The 20,793-nt window shown below is 50.2% G+C and overlaps 1 protein-coding gene across 1 annotated transcript in view; it reads left to right on the top strand.

Moving 5' to 3' along the window:
* Positions 1 to 20,793, top strand: part of UBA7 (ubiquitin like modifier activating enzyme 7) — a 1,701,784-nt gene that overhangs the window by 1,146,212 nt on the left and 534,779 nt on the right. The gene's annotated exons all lie outside the window — the stretch shown is intronic.

The following is a 20,793-nucleotide window of genomic DNA, read 5'->3' as shown; positions in this document are numbered from 1 at the left end:
CCTCATCACGAGTTGGGTGGTAGCCCTTAAATGTGGCGGTAACGCTAATACCGCTGCATTTAAGGGTCTGCCCAATCACACAAGTCTGGCAGCATGCTGGGGGTAAATGCACCAGAAAAATGCTGATTTTCGGTGCAATTACCGCACGGTAATACTGCCGGAAGTATTGTACAGAAAATTCCAGATTGGTGGGAAATTATGTTTACTGCTCAACCCGTGATCCGGTGGTAATACAGTCAGACGGGTAGGCGGTAACGCAAATACAGTTGGGCGCTATCCCAGTCAGGATACCGCCCAACTCGTGTTGAGGCCCAGAGTGTTTTTGAAATCCGCACATTGAGCACATTTCTACCAACTAGACGGGTTGTCTACTGATCTCATATCCCGGCTTCACCACATAACTAAAGTGTGTGATCCTGGGCAACTCGGTTAATCCTTCTGTACCGTATCTGCATAAACACACACTTTTTGTTTACCCTGCAAGGCTGGGTGACTGCCGGTGCATGTCTGTCAAAGACGGTTCAATAGATGAGATCTGATATTCTTTCCTTTAAATTGGTGGCTAATTCCAAGACACAGTTGCTCAAGGAAATTGGCCAAAATGATGATTCCGTAACAATTTTAAAAAGGTAACTTGAGGGCGTGCTCCATTTTTCTAAAGTAGCTGATGAGGCAGTTTTAATGCACATGTCAGTGCACGTTTGTCAAAATAGGATAAGATTAATCAGCATTATCCTCAGCCGGATTATCTCGCACTATGCCAGCGAAACCTTACCGGAGATTTAAGAGCCCGCAGGTGTGGGTAAATCTGGCAGTGGCCCAAAGTATCAATGGTATTAAATGCCCCCTGGCATCGGTGACGTTATAGAATCTCTGCCAACAGGACGGCGTGCTCCACGAAGCACATTTTAAGAAACATTCCTTCAAATTAGATATTGGAGTAGTATCACAATAGAGCATAAAAAGTGTCAGGTAGCAAAGGGTTCCACGAAAAATATACTGTGAGAGAAAGGTGACTCGAGGCCGCTCCGCTCACCAACGAAAGGAATATCCCTTTTTTTATATAAAGGATTTCAATACTTTCATCTTCATGTCAAATCCGCCAGCCTCCCAAACACCACATAAAGAAAATGGGAAGATCTTAACAGATCTACATGCATTTCAAAATTTAAAAAAAAACCCTCAGAATTCTGCCAACCCTCGGCAGAAACACTAGATAACAGGAATGATTTGCAAATGAAGAGACACAATTCTGCCAGCCTCGAGGACAGTCCCACTCTATCCCCCAAACCCCTTTAATCAAGTGTAGCCCTGAGCTCTCTGATTGTATGACCCCTTAGGAAAACATATTATCACCGATGTTAGGGATGGTTAACCCTCTAATGGCACATTACTGCAAATTTCCTAATATCTCAGGATCTGAGTTCATGCGTTTTCGGTTTCTCCTTAGACGGTGTGACGGAGATCCCACAAGGACACAGTTATTGCTTATGCCCACCTGTACCCGTGCAATATCACGAGATTACCTCCCTAGCAAACACCAGTGGAAAAATAGATCACCCGTATATTTCAATAAAACGGACTCCCTTCCCATATGAATAGAAATGTATAAATCACATGTGTGTTTTCATATTTGCAGATCACAGTATGATCAGATGGGGATAGAAACAGCCAAAAGATGGTTGCACAAATACACACTAGATACACTCAGGTGAGGCGAGCAAATAAGTGATCTACAACAGATTCAAAATGACAGGGTTCAGAGACCCTTAAATATTATGATTCTGTGGATGGTGAACATAGTTTGCGTTTTATATTTATCCTGGCCCCAAACTGCTGTAACTGCAATTCTGTCTTAAAGGGATCCGTGCAACCTGAGTTCTAAAACATATATGTGGAGGGGTTGCATGTTAAAACGGAGGGACGGTAAGGTAGAGCCCTGTGTTACTCAACAGAGTCCTACTAGTGGCGTGGCGAGAAGGGTCGGGGCATAGGGTTCCCCATCTATCGTCATACATGCAATGCCCATGCCCTGTTGTGTGAATCTTGCCACGCTGTGGGGGTCTGTGCAGCTGCCTCTCCCTTGGCAGGCGCCTTGGCCACTGTCTGCATTGATGTCTTGTCCACGGCTGGTGAGGGTTCCCTTTCCCTGCTCATGCTCAGTCTGTCAGCAGCCTTCGGGGTTGCAAAATAATGTCTCATTGAAGCTGCTATCTATGCAAACAGCCTCTGCCTCGGTATACCGGAATACCTACTGAAGAAGCTACAACGGATCCAAAACACAGCAGCCAGACTACTCCTCAAACTATCCAGAAGAGACCACATCACCCGGGCCCTAAAAACACTACACTGGCTCCCAGTAAAACACTGTATCATCTTCAAAACAATGTGCATAACGCACAGGGCAATCTGCGGATAAGGAGCAGAATTCCTGCAAAAGAAAATAACAATCTACAAGCCAACGAGACCGCTCAGGTCAACCAACGAAATCTGACTGGAACAAAAACCTTACATCAAGAAGAAACTCGGAGGCACCGCTTTCTACCACTTAGCAGCGAAAACCTGGAACAACATCCCAAAAGTAATAAGGAACACCAAAGATCACCTTAAATTCAGAAAATTACTAAAAACCTGGCTATTCAACACCAGAGACTAAAACCGAAACAACAATAAGACAAATGACTCAACAGGAAAGGACATTGACAAGCCCCTAGAACCAACAGAAGTACTTTGAGCACCAGTAGGGCTGACGCTGGACACAGGGGTCCACCTGCGAGACCCAGGGAGACGGAGGCAACAACTCCAGACAACCCTGACCATCCCCCACCGCCCATACAGCCACAACTAGGTACCACAGGGTTGTGGAACGGACGAGATACCGCCAATCACCACACAATCGAAAGTATGGACACTAGCAGGTGCGCTAGTCATGTGGGTGGGGGTGAGGAGCATGCAAAGTTATTAAGGGAGCGGACGGAGGGGACAGCTAAATGCTCAAACGGCCTCCAATGCAAAAACAGGCACGTACCTCCTGAGGCACAGGGTGCGCAAGCACCCCGTCGTGTAAGATTACACGAGCCCAACCGGTCAATCCAGGGTAGAGATACCAACTAACCAATACCACTAACAATTTCCTTCTCTACATACACCTCTCAAACTCCAAACCAAACACAACCACAAACCTCCAGCACAACAAACTGCACGAACTTCACTACACTGCAACAACAAAACAAAAAACACACATAGACTCGCACATCAGCACACGACGACTACCGGCCGCATACACCCCAGGCCCAGCCGACGGAACCACCGGGCTGAGGCTGCCAACAGCACATCACTGCAATCTTGCACTTTTCCAGCCTCCACCCACTAACCCACCTCTCCCTCCCTCTTTCAGAGCCGCCAGAGCGCCAGGGGACTACTCCGGTGGTGATAGTGCGCGGTACAAATGTCCTTTAACATTAACATTAACATAACATCTACCCGTGGCTCAAATGTTTCCTCTCTGACAGGAAATGGTACTGTTTTCCCCACTGTCACCTCCCATTGTGAACATGTACGTGTTTTCCCAATTTGGGCTTCTAAAGGACTTGGACCCCTCCTTCCATCCATACGCTGAGGACAGGCAAATCGTTCTGTGCTTCAGCTCGCCCCATGAGTACTCCTGTCTGGCTGATATTCAAATCTCTCCCTGCCTGTGAATTATGCATAGATTCCCAAATCAGGGAACACACTAAATTCAGCCTTTTCCTGCCCATTCACCTAGTTTAGCCTCCATCATTGCGTGCACACCTTCAAACTATTGAAGGCCATGTTATCCTGATCCAATGAGGGTGGGATTCTGCTGGAGCGCTAAAGGGAAGGTGTAGTGGTCCTATTAATTAAGCAATAAACCCCTCCTGGCGGGGGCTTTACCGGGCCAGGTAATGCCTCAGGCCAGTAGCTTTAACAATAGCCTTGGGCATTAACTGCCCCGGTAATGCACTCGCCAGGATGGGTCTAGTACTATTAGTTCTCCAGCATGGGGTCTGGCATGGATTGACATGCTCATGAATATTCCCCGTCGTCAGGCTGGGAATCCTCGGTAAAGAAAAAATCAGTATCAGTTTCGTTTCTGATCTGTCTTTCGTAGTAGTAACCAATCACTGATCTCTGCGTCATACTGACCACAGCCAATGACTGCTCTCTACCTAAGCCCCGCCTCTGGCACCCATCTTCAGATTTTTACCGCACGTTCAAGTGTTACGATCCTCGTGCTATTGCTCTCGAGCGTTAGTGCTATTTTTCATGTTTTTTCTCAGAAAATTTCTCTTTTTCGGTCAAAAGAGCCTCAAGCTCCACCGTTTCTTCATCCGATCAACAGGGACCCGTGTCGGATTCGTCTACGCCCCTCAAGGGTGAAGATTTTGTTGAGCCACGCTTTTGGAGGACTCCAGAAGTTTCTCAGGCCCATCTCGGACATGGCCCAGGAGAAGGGAAGCTCGACGCCGGAAAGCTGTTCAGGGTCTGCCCTGGATGCCAGCTTCAGAATGTATTCAAGGAGGATGAACACTCCCTTTGCCTTTACTGCCTACATGAGGACAAGACGCACGTGGAGAAGGACTGTGCGTTTTGCGGCAATATGTCGGAGCGGACCATGAAGGACCGCCATCAACGTCTCGCCAACTGGCTGGAAGGAAAGAGCCCGTCAAGCGAGAAGAAGAAGAAGAAATCTGAGCGGTCTTCTAAGACCTTTGAGGGCGCCCCGGCGACGGGGGTCCAACAGAAGGCCAAGCACCGCGAGTCCGCTGGCACCGGGAGCGCCGAACGGTCAGGCTCTACGGGCGCCAGGCAGGGCGCATCCTCCCCGGCGCCATCAACCACGAGCCAACGCTCTGGCTCGGGTAAGAGGAAGGCCGAGCACCCGGCGAAACTCCTGGAGAGACCCCGGTCGTGCCCTAAGGCCCCATCGGAGGGGGAGCGAGGTGGTGACCCTCCCCCCAAGGAGAAGGCGGTGAGCGCACCTAAGGTGGCGAAAGCCTTGATCCATCCGGCCAAGGCCTCTATCGAAACAGTCGCGGCGGCCCTGGCTCAGCCCGTGGAGGCTACACCAGTGGTGGCGACCCCGGGGCCCAGAATCTCCCTGCCACCGCGGAAGGAGTCCTCTTTCATGCCCATCGACAGATCCCCCGTGAAACCTCCGGCAGAGAAGAAAAGGGGGGGGGCAGGGGGTCGTCGTGGACTCGGCCTCAACCTCTGAGGAGGAGCTGGAAGAAGGCCATCCTGTCGGGAGGGACCGCGACGTGGAAGACGACGAGGGCGTCGAGGATGCCGACGGGGCTCCTGATCGCCCGTCGGATCTCCCTCAACCAGTGCCGCAAGACAACTCGGCGGCCATTTTGTTGGCTATACAGTCCTTATGCTCGGAGATAAGGACGAGACTGACGTTACCACCAACGGAGGAACCGCTCCCGACGGGGGACCCGGAACCAGGCCCTTCTGGGAGCCCTCCCCCTAAGAGAAGAAGGATTCATCCTCCACCTCCTTTTCAGCCATCGCGCCCTGTTCAGCCCTCCTCCCCGCCCACGACACGTGGGGAGGATACGGGGACTGACATGGCCACGACAGGTACAGACGACGAGGTTTACGACGAGGATCTCCCGTCGTCACCTCCCACCCGGGCTTCCCCGCCCGACGAGATTGGATCGTTTCACTCCATGATCTCCAGGGCATCCGAGCTTTTCCAGCTCTGCCCGGAAGAGAAGAAGAAGGAAGGTTTCCTTTATCAACGATGCGAGACCAAGAGGAAGACGGTCCTCGCTTTACCTCTACTGGACGATATTTGGGATGAGGGCCTCGCCCTCCACAAGAACCCATCCACAACGCCTGCGAGAAGGGATCGGTACGAGAAGAAGTACCGGGTCCCGGACGCGGCCTCCTTGTGCCTTCGGGCAGAGCCGACCCCGGACTCGGTCGTCTCTGCGGCGGCCAGGAAGAAAGCGGGGGGGGTGCGACCTCTACGTCAACCTCCCCGCCGGACGGCGAGGGAAAGAAATTAGACACGATGGGACGCAGAGTCATCTCGTCGGCAGCGACGACGATTAAGGCGGCCAACGCCTTGGCTATCGTAGCCCGCTACGACAGGGAGTTGTGGTACAAACTGGCCCCCCTGCTGGACTTCCTACCAGACGAAAGCCCTAGAGATCTTGCAGGAAGGAGAGGTGGCGTCGGACCACGCCATTACGATTGCGACGGACATCGCTGACACCGGATTTCGCCAGTTGGGCAACGGCGTGTGCCTTAGGCGGCGTGGATGGCTCAAGGCCACTGACTTCCGTCAGGACGTGCAGACCAGAGTCTTGGACATGCCGTTCGACGGAAACAACCTCTTTGGGAAGACAGTGGACGATTCCCTTCAAGCCATCAAGGCGGACACAGAGACGGCCCGGGCTCTTGGGGTTCTCCAGCAACGGCGGCCGCCCTTTCGGAGCGGGGGAGGCAAACAGGGTGCCTCCAAAGGTTCCAGCGACGGTTTTTCCACCTACCGTCAAGCGGCCCATTCGTCGTCACTGGAAGCTTACAGGGGACGAGGCAAGTCAGGCGGACCCCGCCGTCGTCGCCAAGGAGGTCAAGGCGGCAAAGCCTCGTCGAAGCAGGACTGAACCGGCCGTGGGGTCGGGCCCCCACTGAAGCACCGCGGTGGGAGGCCGGCTGGCGAGCTTCGTCAGCATGTGGGAGCCCATCTCCACCGACCGTTGGGTGCTGGACGCCCTAGCTCAGGGTCACGCGCTCGAGTTTCTAAAGAGGTGCCTGCGCGTCCCCCCTGTGGCCAGGAAAGAACATCACGTCCCTCAACTTCTCTTGGAGGTAAAGGCGATGCTCAAGAAGGGCGCCATCGAGCTCGTCCCAAAGAGGCTTCGGGGCTCTGGAGTTTACTCAAGATACTTCCTCGTGAAGAAGAAGACAGGGGGATGGCGTCCCATCCTGGACCTACGACGACTGAACAAATTCATCAAGGCACAGAAATTCCGGATGGTCACCCTCCAACACGTCCTGGGTCAACTGGAGGAGGGCGATTTCCTGTCGTCGTTGGATTTGGAGGATGCCTACTTCCATATTCCCATCCTAAAGGGACACCGAAAGTTTCTCAGGTTCGTGGTCCAAGGGCGTCACTACCAGTTCAGATTCCTTCCCTTCGGTTTGAGGTCGGCACCCAGGGTGTTCACCAAGTGCCTCGCACCGGTGGCGGCGCAGCTGCGCCGAGAGGGGATTCACGTCTACCCCTACCTGGATGACTGGCTCATCCGAGCAAAGACGAAGGAGCTCGCCGTGGAGCACACGGCAAGGACCGTCCAACTGCTCACGGACCTGGGATTCTCCATAAACTACGCCAAGTCCCACCTGGTGCCCGCGCAAGACGCACTGTTTCTGGGAGCTAAGCTTGACACAGTGTCGCTTCTGGCCTCTCCGTCGGAGGAAAGGACGAGGGCCATCTTGGGCAAGGTGCAGCGGATGCTGGTTGCGGACGCGGCCAGGGTGAGGTCCATCAAGTCCCTCCTCGGAATGATGTCTTCTTGCATTTATCTAATCCGCCTGTGCAGGCTCCGGATGTGCCCGTTGCAGGAGTTCCTGGACGCGCGCTGGATCCAGACGACGGGCAGCTTCGAGAAGAGGATCGCACTCGGCGAGAGTTTCCGACGAGCGATCCGGTGGTGGGGCACCCGTGCGCATCTGACGGCGGGCATGGACTTCCAGACCCCCGGCCACCAGGAGACAGTGACCACGGATGCCTCCCTGGAAGGGTGGGGAGCGCACACCGAAAATCTGCACGCGAGAGGCCTTTGGCTTCCGACAGAGAAGTCCCTCCATATCAGCGTCCTGGAGCTCCGTGCAGTGTTTTGGGCCCTCAGGTCCTTTCTTCCGTCCCTCAAGGGCAAGGTGGTGAGGATCTTCACCGACAACACCACCACCATGTTCTACATCAGGAAGCAGGGCGGTACCAGATCCCCAGCCCTGTCCAAGGAGGCACAGGATCTGTGGCATTGGGCCGTCGCCCAAGGGATGTTTCTGGTGCCGTTTCATCTGGCAGGGATAAAAAAAACACCATCGCCGACTCGCTCAGCAGAGAGTTGTGCTCGTGCCACGAGTGGGAACTACGACAGGATCTAGTGGACCGCCTCTTCCGACGGTGGGGCACACCCCAGATCGATCTGTTTGCGACGGCGACGAACTCCAAGTGCCGGAGGTTCGCCAGCAGGTTTCCCCAGCCGAGGAGCATGGGCGATGCTTTCTCGTTCCCCTGGGAGGGCCTGTTTCTATACGCGTTCCCTCCATTGCCATTGCTGATCCGGCTCATCAACCAGCTCAAGAGGTCACGGTGCAGGATGATCCTCGTCGCACCTGCGTGGCCGAGGCAGATATGGTTCCCGGACCTTCTGGACTTGTCAGCGTCCCCGTCAATCAAGCTGCCAGTGGACGCGGATCTTCTCTCCAGGGAGGGAGGCGCCATCCTCCATCACGATCCGAAGTCGCTGAACTTGCAGGCCTGGCTCCTGCAGCATTAGAGTTTGGAGGATACGACATACCGGCCGACTGCAGAGAGGTTCTTGCAAAGGCCAGGGCGTCCTCAACTCTTAAATGCTATGGACACAAATGGAAGAGGTTCTCTGTCTGGTGCCACGCACAGAAGATTAACCCTCTACGGATTACGGCTCCCCAGGTACTGCAGTACCTTCTGACGCTGGCCAAGGCGGACGTCTCATCGTCTGGTGAAAGAATTCATGAAGGGACTGTTCAGATCGTTGCCGCCGGTGAAGGCTCCGGCCCCGGCGTGGGAGCTCAACGTGGTGCTGACCAAGCTCATGGGACCTCTGTTCGAGCCTCTGCACTCGGCTCCGTTGAAGTTCTTGTTGTGGAAAACAGCGTTTCTTGTGGCCATCACCTCCGCACGACGGGTGGGAGAGATCCAGGCCCTTTCCTGCAAGCCCCCGTACTTGACTTTTCATGACACGAGGGTAGTGCTCAGGACGCACCCCTCCTTCATGCCCAAGGTGCCGTCGGACTTCCACCTCAACGAACCCTTGGTGTTGCCTGTTTTCTTCCCGTCGCCTTCGTCGCCGGCTGAAAGGACTTTGCACTCGCTGGATGTGGCTAGAGCGCTGAAGTTCTACGTGGACCGCACAAAGTGTTTTCGGAAGACGTCACAACTCTTTGTGAACTTTGGACCTGTCAATCAGGGGAAGGCTCTCTCGAAGGCTTCCATTTCCAGATGGCTCTCCGGCTGTATCATGTACTGTCATCGGTTGGCAAACCGACCGCTGCCTGGCCGTCCGAGAGCCCATTCCACCAGAGCGATCGCAGCTACCACGGCGTTCCTATCTGGTGTGCCCTTGCTGGACATCTGCAGGGCTGCTACGTGGAGGTCGACGCACACCTTCACGAAATTCTACTGCGTCGATCGGGATTCCAGGGAGGGGTCCAGGGTCGGCCAAGCAGTGCTGCGCAACCTGTTCGCCTAAGGTGAGCCTGGTGAGGAGGTAAGAATTGCTTAATGTTGAGTTTGATGTAATGCTTAATGTTGAGCCTTTGCCACCTCCCGTGGTTGTGCATGTGTGTACTGCTATGTATTCTTTTATTCATGAGCATGTGAATCCATGCCAGACCCCATGCTGGAGAAGGAAGAAGTTACTTAACTGTAACTGTTGTTCTCCAGCATGGGTCTGGCATGGATTCACATGCGAACCCTCCCGCCTACCCCTCTGCGGCTCTTCACTTGGTCATACTGCCACTTCACGTGCTACCAAATCTGAAGATGGCTGCCAGAGGCGGGGCTTAGGGAGATGGCAGTCATTGGCTGTGGTCAGTATGACGCAGAGATCAGTGATTGGTTACTACTACGAAAGACAGATCAGAAACGAAACTGATACTGATTTTTTCTTTACCGAGGATTCCCAGCCTGACGACGGGGAATATTCATGAGCATGTGAATCCATGCCAGACCCATGCTGGAGAACAACAGTTACAGGTAAGTAACTTGTTCCTTTCCCTGCTTGGAGCTTCCCTACAGAAACCCGGCAGCAATTGCATTGCTGTTATCTCCGTTCCACAACGTGAACTGCATCTGTATTCTGAGCGCCCAAGTATTTAATTGCCAGATTCCAAAGACTCCTGAATGATTTCCCCCAGTCTCCTCACCTACTATCAATTCCTTGAGCTATGTGGCATGCCCCCTCTCCAAAGAAGAATCCATGTGTTATCAGTTGTGAAAAGTATCCCTTTCAAAACCTTATGTGTCGCCCATCAGGCCTATTAGGTGACCGGTCCCTATTCCTTCAGGAACAAGCTCTTACCTACAGCGGTCTATATGGCGGTGTTCAATCTCAGGGACATGACTGCTTGTACATCGGTTCAGCAGATGGAGAGCAGGTGGTCAGGTATTTTCCTGTCTAGCTCCCAGCATCAGGAACTTTTTGCCCCCACCCCGTATATTTATAGAAAGTCAGGGGATCTCCTATATCTGGAATGAAAGTCCTGACTTGTCTATATATAGCAAGAAATTAGGCCCTTTGTTTGGCAGCTGTTCAGGGATCATCTGTGCAAAGAAGGCACTTGGGATATTACTTGGCGCTCCATAAGTACATTTTACTTAACAGTCCCTGACATTCTAAAGTAGGCTGGGCCATTGCCCTCCAGGTGGGATCTCCGATGCCAGCTTGATCACCTGCAAAATGGTCAGAATGCAGTGGAAGGCTTAACGCTGGGCTGGAGGCAAGCGATCCCATCACCTCTCTCCAGACGACTGATTTAGAGCATATGTCCTAAGTTTTCTGAGACAAGAACTGCTCCATCTTACCTTCAGAAAAGAATCGCTCCTTGTACCGCTCACAGTAACCCGTTTTCTCTGACAAAACTCTGGCCAATTCATGGGCTGTGTGCACCATCCATGCTACAGGGTCTCTGCCAAGCTCTGGACCCAGCTACGGCACAGGATCAGAGTCATCTCTCCCTACTGGCCCTCTGGCACAGCAGAAACACTGTGATTAACTAGGCTACAGTACTTGCCTCCATCTTTCCTTGGTTCTCATTCCCCAGAACGTTTCTTATCCCTCCACTCTGTAGCTTGTACCCTGAGATCAGGGCCGGCTTTAGTGGCAGCATCGCCCCCCACTGCCCATCCCTGCACGCCCCTGGTCAACAGGGGGAGGGGCACCACATTTATTTTCCAACTCTCCGCTCCAGCGCCTAGCAGTTAATCACTGGAATAGGATGCTATTCCAATCGAAACCATCTCGCTCTGATGTATTCATGTGAATAGGGTGCTGATGCAAAACATCACCACCCTATTTTTATTAAATGCGCCCTGCTGCCGTGGGCGCATTTAATAACAAAAGGGCGCCTGCCGCGCCTTCTCCCACTACTCCAGCTCGGGGGAGCACTTGAAAGACTCCCCCGAGCTGGCGTGGCAGGGGGCTAATGGCACCCCGGGGGGCATGGTGCCCTGGACGGTCACCCAGCCCGCCCTGCCCTAAGGCTGGCCTGCCTGAGATGATTTGCATCCATACAGATATGTGTGTGTGTGTGTCTGTGTGTGAACACATGCGCCGCACCCGCACGTATGTATATCCATTTGCAATTACTTTGCTAAAATAAAATGCTATTGCCAATAACTTAATAACCTTTGATTCGCCTGATGGATCTGGCTGAAATTATATATATAATATTTAGATGATGTCTTTACGATGGATCTGTTGAGTTCACAGGACTAGGACAGGAAATAGGGCTTCTGGGGGTGGGAGGAGCTCAGGAGTAGCAGAAGGAAGTTGTTCACAGAAAGCGGGAGGACGTTCCTGCTCTTTAGCAGGAGCACTGGGAGAGTATCGGTAACCTCTCCCTGGATGAGAAGCAATGGGCAGTTCTTTGCATGCATATAGCTCCTGACCCGGGGCAGGAACTGTAATTGCAGTGCGTGGTGCACTCAGCACAGCTGACGCACATGGCACCTGGTAATGAATGATTTATGAGTGAGGTATTGTGCTTTTCAGTGTGTTCCCCTGGGCTTATGTTTGCCTTGCTGAACCTCCCACACTCTCCTAGGGACTTAGTTCGTCTCTAGGGCATTCTGCTGACTTCATGTAGACAAAGACGGGCACTTTAGCTGTTGCGCTCAGAGCTGTGCCAGCTGGGCCCTTGCTTACCACTCAGTCCCACAGAAGAAACGCAGTCGGATACATCAGGGGCCTGCAGTGTTGTAGTCACTCTAGTCAAAATCTCAATTAGAATTGTGGTTGCTGTTCTAGTGCCCACTCCTGGTCGCAACACCCTACTGCAGGGGTCTGCAACCTCTGGCTCTCCAGAGGTTTTGGACTACATCCCCCATCAGTCCTAATAAGCATAATCAATGGAGAAAGTATACGGAAGTTGTAGTCCAAAACATCTGGAGAGCCAAGTTTGCAGACCATTGCCCTACTGGATAACACCCCAAGCGTTGTCCTACATTGGCTGATGGACTGAACAGGCCGCAGGGTATTTGTTCATATCGTGGTCTGTGATTGGTTGCCAGAGATCTCCGCAACCTGGGGCGTCAACATCGCCATCTGTTTGCATATCAGCCTCAGTGCAGGTTCGTGGGAAGTCCGACGGCACTGTGCTATGTTCTACTTTTCCTGTTCCAGAGCCCCAGGTCAATTCACAGGTGCCCGTGTGAATGAGCGAGTGTGCAGTGAGTGGGGGTGCAAGCAAACAGGTGGGTGGAGCCTCTTAGTTTGCCCGGCCCAGTTTCTGAAGGGGCCCCACCCATCACCAGTTAGCCCACCGCCGCCCACTATTTAGGTTTTGTTGCACCCCTGGGTCTAACTCAAGAAAATATTGGTGGGCTGGGCTTTCGGTGCCCATGTTGTTACGAACAAGGCCTTTGAATCCCTGCGCTTTTACGACTGTACATTTACTTTGTGTATTTATCACCCAGGCAAACAAATGAAAAGCAGGCTCAGCTTTAGGGATTGTAACAAACATTTGATTTCTGCAGTAGGCCCTGAACCGGAACCAACTCAGCCATGTCACATGAGCCACAGCCTGGAGGGAGGCGTGTGGAGGGAAGCTGGAAACCAGAGGCCTCCGCTTGCCCGCGCGTTAGCGCGGTGTGGGCAGAGGCCTAGTCACAGATACGCCTCTCTACACTAAGGACATTATTTCCGTATCATTTGGAATTTCCTGCTCCACTTACTTTAATTATGTTCCTGCTTTTCTTCATTAGTTCCACATAGGGCCATTCATGAGCTGTGATAAAGATGTCAGTATTGCTTCCTGACAGGGTGCCTGCCATCTCTTCTCCTTTCGCCACCGTTCCTTCTCTATCCATTTCTCTTACACTCTCCTCTTCCTATGTTCTTCCTCATTTGCTTTTTCACTCTTATTTATCATTTTTATCTCACCCGTGTCGCTTTTGATTTTTACTTCCCAATCTGCGTTTCTTTCTCTTCATATTTCTTCTGCATCGTTTACCCTTTCTGTATTATTTCATTTCTCTTCCTCACTCTTCCGTCTTATTTTGCTCTCCCACAATTTGACTTCTTTTCTTTCTCTTTTCGCCTTTTCTACCTTCTTTTTTCCTCCTTTCCACCTTCCATTTCTCTGTGTACCTTCTCACTTCTCCAGTATCTTTCATCCTTTTTTATCTCCCGTCCCTTTTGCATTTTATCTTCCACTTCTTCTCCTTTCTGTTTCTTTCTTTTTCCCTTTTTATTTATTTCGTTTTGCTTTTTCTTTCCTCTATCTTTTATCTTTCTGACTTTCACTTTTCATTCTTCCCTTTCTCTTTTCTTACTTTTTTCTTTCTGTCTCTTTTTCACCTTTTTTTCTGCGTTCCTTCCTTCTTTTTTCTTTATTTCCCTTTTCTTCCTTTCTCTTTTAATCCTTTGTATTTATTTTTCATGTCATTCTCTCTTTACTGCTTTCCTTTCCTTTACATGCGTCTTTCTCTATGTTTCTTTCATTTTTGCTTTCTTTATATTTTTTGTTGTTTACCCTTTTCACAATTTCCCTCTCTTTCTTCTCTAATATTCTCCCTTCTTCCCCATATCTTCTTCTCCAGTCTTGTTTCTTTTCTTTCTCATTCCTGTTCTTCTCCCTCCTTTCTTCTCCTTCCTCTCCCCGTTTTCTGTAGCCGTCATCTATTATGTTACATCTTCCCCCTTCTTTCTTCAGCTCTCTCACTTCCTTCCATTATTCTTTTTTTTTTCTTGGATGCTTTTTTCTCCACCTTCTGCTAATCCATTAAATCAACTCTGTTTCCTGCTAATATAAAACCTTTGTCCTTCATCCCCACCTTTCAGAGAATCTCTGTGATGGTATAGCTAAATCGCCGTGGAACTGTAAGGAATTCGACCATTCGCACGGTGGGTGTGCACTCACCTGGGCTTTTTAAACATTTCTATATAAAATTGAATGATGGTAGTTAACCTCTGGAAAATGTGTGTGGCTAATCTGCACACATTTTCATATGCTCACCGCATGGCATACACATAGACCTGTGCCCTCTGGGTAGACACAGCCTACAGGCACAGTCCTCCCTGTCACATTTAGTTGGAATGTGACACCCAGGAGTACATGAAGGCATCTCCTGCCATGGCCAGCCTAATTAAATAACAAAGGCTCCATGGATCCACCCTATCCTTTGTTGGCCCTCCTGGTGGCAGTGACACATACTGATGAGAGTTAATTTAAGCAGGCCCACACGAGACCTGGTCGAAGGGCTAACAAAAGACAGGAAACCCTAAAACCTTTGATATGCATCTGTGTCAACCTGAAGCCAGCTCCCATATCAATAACAGTGAGCTGTCATGTCTGGTACATGTGTTTACAGTAGGCAACCCCCACAGGGGGACACAATTCAGAGGGTAGGCATATGTCATTTGATGGAGACAGAAAGTTTGTTCTCACACCAAATTCAAGGGAGACATGCCTTTATTCAGGAACCACAGAGAGCTCAATTAACCAGAAAGACCCATTGATCCACAACAGACAGGAAGATTGGTGAGACTTAGAGGTACGTGTTTTCACCCCTTTACCTTTCTTGTTGCAAAGCACTCTGGTTATGACCTCACACATAACAGAAGATTGTTGGTGGGGACCCATGATTGGTTCATTAAGGTATGCCTACCCTACACCAATCACTGGGGCACATTTGGATTTAAAAAAGGATGAAGCCCCTCTTTTGGCAGATCATCTGAAGACTTTGCAAGGAGTAGCAAGAATAACTCATTTGGACCCTGGCTGAAGGTACATTCTGTCATACAGCTTCTGCCAGTGAAGGAAGGCCAGCATTTCTATAGAGGGAAGCAGGATACCTCCCCTAAACATCGCCCTAGGGAACAGAGGGAGATACTGAATCCAGAGGACCCTCAAGCAGCTCCAGAACCGGTACCCAGCCAGCACACAGCGTGCCCTGCTAGGCTCTGCAAGCAAGCTTCCTAGGAGGGAAGTGCCAGAGAGTCTCTGAACCAAATCACGGACAAGGAAGTTGCCTGCAACACTCTCCTCAACTTTGGCCCGTCCACTTTAAAGGACGACACAAGCCCTTGAAAAAGCTAGGAGGAGTGCATCAACAAGATTCAACCAGCTGTAACCAATGAACTTCCCGGGCAACAGTGGTCCAGGGATGATAAATATCGGTTTCTAAACTATCAATCAGCCTCACACCTCTAGTACACCAGAAGGGATCCGAACAGATTGGAAATTAGAAACCTCCTTGTCCAATTTTGGTAACATGGACCGAACGGCAGGCTTATCTCCGCAAGTTTGTCCATAATTGGTTAGTTGCAACACAGCAAAAAAATACAATTGTTACCCAATGATTTCAAGAAGGAAAATAAATGCACTCTGGATACTGACAGGAGAGTAGTTGGTAAAGTAATTAATCTCAATAGTTCAAGTATACTTGAGCCTCTTAGAGGAGAACTCCCAATAGGCCAAGGAGTGAGAGAATGTGGATTGGTTACAATGAGTGGGAACCGTACGGGATCTCCAGAAGTGATCCCAATTCCCAATAATACTCAACTCTATTTAGAACATGTGTATATCAATGACACAAAACCCCTGAGGTCCAAGACACTGCGGCTAGCCTCACTGCTGTCACCCAGTGGGTTCAGCCAGGCCAGTATATTGATGGGCCTGATTGTAGTGTCAGTGGATTTGACCGGAAAGAGTAAGTGCCCCTTGCCGAGTTCAGCAGGTGAGGTGAAACGACCCAGGGCTATGTAGTGGTGAAAGACTCCATCCCTGTCCCATGTCTGTTGGGTAATGATCTTCCTGATTCCGAGATAGTTGCAGCGGCTACCTGATCGAGGGCCAAAGAGATCGCCAGATTGAACACTCTCAGAGCCTTAGGGCCTGGAGTGCTCCCAGAGGCTTGTTGGAAGGACTGGTGTGGCTGGTAGCCCCTAGTAAAGTTCTTCAGACTGATGAGTCGCCTACTCCTGCAGGAGAGTGGCCAGAAGCCACTGAGGACCCTACTCAGAGTTGCCTGGCACATCGCAGGAACCTCAGGTGTAGGAGCAGGTGGGCGCAGAGCTGAAAAGCCTGCCCAAGCTGGATGAGTTTGCATCAGCTGGGAGCCCAGATCAGACTGACTTCTTCACAGCGTAGAAAGAGTGTCCCACTCAGGTCTGCGGAAGCAGGCAGAGGAGCAGGCTAAGGACAAGGCCCATGGACTGATCAAAATGTACTGGGAGGATGGACTCTTGTACAGTGAGCCAAAAGACTCTGAGGGTGAGGGCACCAGAAGGTAGGTGATTCTCCAGTGCCACAGAAAGTACCTTTTGAATTTGGCTCTCCAAATTCCTTTAGCGAGTCACTTGAGAGTGACTAAGACATCGGACCAGTTGCCTGGGCACTTTTACTGGCTGGAGTTCGGGGTAATTGTTACGGAATTTGTCTGTTCCTGCCTGACTTGTCAAGATTCTGTCAACTCAGGTGGTGCCACAAAGGCCCCCTTAATTCCACTACCCGTGGTTGGGCGGCCTTTCGAGAGAATAGGCATGGATATTGTTGGTCCTTTTGATCCTCAAACCAGTTCAGGGAATAGATACATCTTGGTTGGGGTAAACCACGCCACACGGTACCATGAGGCTGTCCCTCTAAGGAGCATCAAAGCCCCTGTGGTTGCGAAGGCTCTGAGTGGGATAGTCTCCCATCTTGCATTCCCCAAGAAAGTTGTTTCTGACAGGAGATCCAACTTCATATCAGCATATATGAAGGCTATGTGGCAACAGTGTGGAGTCACCTACCAGTTCTCTACATCCTTACATCCACAAACAAATTGGCTTGTTGAGCGGTTCAATAAGACCCTGAAAGGCATGATAGGTGGCTTTGAAGAACACCTGAGGAGAAAATGGGATATTGTCCTGCCATGCCTTCTGTTCATCTACCGGAGGTGCCACAGAATGGAGTAGGGTTTAGCCCCTTTGAGCTTCTGTTTGGACACCATGTATGAGGTCCCCTCAGTCTTGTGACTCATTCCCTACACGGGATGTGGTGGACTATGTACTTGGCCTTTGGTCTAGAATGGCGAAGTACATGGAACGGTCCACGAGAAACCTAAAGGCCAGTCAAGAGCTGATGAAGCACTGACACGACCGGAAGGCCACAGTAACAGTCTATTCTCCAGGTCAGTGGGTATATATCATGGAGCCTGTGAAACCCAGTGCCCTTGAGGATAAGAGGACTGGGCCTTACTGTGTGCTGGAAAAAGTCAGTGAGGTGAATTACCTCATTGATGTGAAAGGACATAAACAGAGGGGCGGGGTCTTTCACGTCAACCGGGTAAAACCCCATCATAGCCGGGATGACTTAGTCATGACATTAGTTTCTGATGGAGAGACTGAGGAGGAGACCTATCCCCTCCCAGACCTGCACACTGAAACCACAGATGGGTCAGTTAAAGGTGTCAACCTTGCAGCGGACCTGTCAGAACAGCAACTGAGAGACTGTCGCTGTTTACTGGGACAGTTTGCCGGCCTGTTTTCTCTGACTCCCAGTCACGCAGATTGGTGCACCTATGATGTGGACACTGGAGACAGTAAACCGGTGAAGAGTAAGATTCACTGGATGTCCGATAAGAGCAGGGACACCATCAAGGAGGAAGTTTCCAAGATGCTGTCCTTAGGAGTGATAGAGCCACCCCACGGCCCCTGGGCTAGCTCAGTGGTACTGGTCCCTAAAAAGACCAGTGGTCGGAAGTCTGAAGTCTGCTTTTGTGTGGACTACAGGGGGCTCAATTCTGTCACAAAGACAGATATTCACTCCATTCCTCAGGCAGATGAGTTCATTGATAAGCTTGGTGCTGCCAAGTACATGAACTCTGTTGCAGAAGCTGCAAAGCACCCTGAAACAGACTCGCCCTTGTCGAGCACCAGGAACTTCTACAAGCACAAGGTACATTGTGGTTCTTCTGTCCCCCTGGTCCTTCTCCCAAGCCCACTAGTGACATTTCATGACCCATTGCTCCCTTTGTGCTGAAACCAAGTAGCCTTGAACTACTCCGATTAATTACTTTACCAACTACCCTACTGTCAGTATCCAAAGTGCATCCCCTTTTCTTCTTGAAACTGTCTGTCATCTGTATTCCTTTATAGGGTGGGTTGTATTGTGTAGTGTGCTAGAACTGTCTGTCGTGATAATAATAAAGTAGATATGTGTATACAACCTGGACTGGACAGTCCCTTTTATCATTAGGTAATAATTGTATTTTCGCTGTGTTGCAACTAACCAATGATCCTTGCAGAGATAAGACTGCCGGTCCAATCACATTACCAAAATTGGACGGGGAGGTTTGTAATTTGCTTGTGTTTGCAATCTGTTCGGATCCCTTCTGATGTACTAGAGAGGTGGGGCTGATTGATGGTTTAGAAACCGATATTCATCCCTGGACCACTTGTGACCCCGTAAATTGATCCGTCACATGAATACCAGAACCTTATCCTTCTTCAAGAGTTCAATATCTACATGAGGAAGAAAAGGAAACCTCCAACACACCTCTGAGCTCCTAAATGGTAATCTTTCACAATAAACAAATGGTCAAGGGGGCAACATATTTTGCTGGCCTTATACTGGATGCAATTTTCTCTGAGGGACTAGCGACTACAGCCCCCAGATCCCTGTCCTGGGGAGCGACAATCTCCTGATACCTTTTGTTATGAAATCACCAACCCGCAAGCTCCCGACTTACAAAGATCAACCACTTGCGAGAGGAAACGAAAACACTTAACCAGGAAGAACTTTCAGCCATTGTACTTAAGTGTTTTGGGTTACTACAGTCATCAGCTCACACCCCTCCTGAGGATATAGCCTGCTCTACTACATACTGCAAAGGTGATATGCCATTCGGGCTGCGCCACTTTCACATTTGTAATTGGGATCACTGCTGAATTAGTAATAGTGTGGGGCTGTGTGGGCGGTTTGGCCATTACTCATCCCTGTACTCCTGTAGAGCAGTAGTCATTTCACAGGAACTAGAAGGTCGGGGGGGCAGGGCAGCTGTTCTGATACTGCCCTAATTTTGGTATGTGCCTTGCTAGAGGTTTGGGGGGAATAAACATTTAGGCATAGAGAAAGGTGTACCAGATGGATGGAAAACATAGGCGCCTTTTTCTCCTTACTTATGCAAGGAGCAGTAGAGAGGCCTGTTGCCTCACACTACCTTGCATAGGTACTGTGCCTAGTGGGACAAACAGCAATGTTTGTCCGGTATTCTTCGGCTGATTAGGTTAAGGGCCTAATTCCTTGAATATGCCACAGTGACTCCGGCACGAGCCCCAATGTATGAGTGTAGGCCTCTGACCTTGAGTTACAAAGAGTGGGAGAGCTTAGCATAATATAACAGGCATGTGATGCCTGCCATAACCAAAAGGGGAGGTTGTTCATTCTTTATGCCCATTTAAAGCATGACCCCTCTTTGAATGGGCCTATCCGAGAGGGGAGAGAACTTCTTATATTGGCATAAAGGTATATTATTTAAGATGCAATGGCATTTTTGTTCTTGGCTTCTCTTTGGCAGAATCTCCTCTAGCATAGCATGTAAACAGATCTGTGTGTGCATTCACCCACCAGCCTCTCTCCAAAGAAATTGCCTCCAGTCAATAGGGAGAATATTTAAGTCATCATACTCTTCCATTCTTGGCCTCCCTTTGGCAGCATCATCTCTTAAGGTGGGGGATATTTAAGTTTTATTTCCAATCAGTCCTTGGCTTCACAGTTGCTAATTTATATTTTTTGCTGATTGAGGGTATAGTCTCCTAATGTTAGTTTTCATACATTTGGTGGAGGACTGGAATGCGTAATGCAAGCCAAACCTTATGCGCAGGTTGTATCCTCCTGCATGTGAAGGAGAATTCTACAAAGGATGTACACAGAACAACATGCTGTGGTGTGCATGCTGTAAGAGACATGGGAAAGATTGGGGTGCTCCTTTACAGAAGGGATCTGTAACCTTTGACTCACCAGGTTTTTTGGACTACAACCCCCATCACCCATAGCCAGCATAGTCAATGGTGAAGGCGCACGTGTTTTGTAGTTTTAAACATTTGGAGGTACACAGATTCCAGGCGCCTGCTATACAGTATAGTTTATGGAAGTACTGTGCGGCCAACAAGGCATTCTTTCAATTCTCACCCCAGCTTCACAAAACCTGACCAATGGTGTGAGTACCTAGCCACATAAGGGTAATCTGTGGTAATGGATTGAATACCTTCACATTTGAGGGCAATTCCTGGCAATGGTGGGAGTACCTAGACTTGTGATAGCAAACTCTTATAATGATGT

Source organism: Ambystoma mexicanum, chromosome 2p (genome assembly GCF_040938575.1).
Source record: "Ambystoma mexicanum isolate Mex_15411 chromosome 2p, UKY_AmexF1_1, whole genome shotgun sequence".
Lineage (NCBI taxonomy): Eukaryota > Metazoa > Chordata > Amphibia > Caudata > Ambystomatidae > Ambystoma > Ambystoma mexicanum.
The sequence above is the reverse complement of the archived record's forward strand: the minus strand, read 5'-3'. Positions and strand labels throughout refer to the sequence as shown.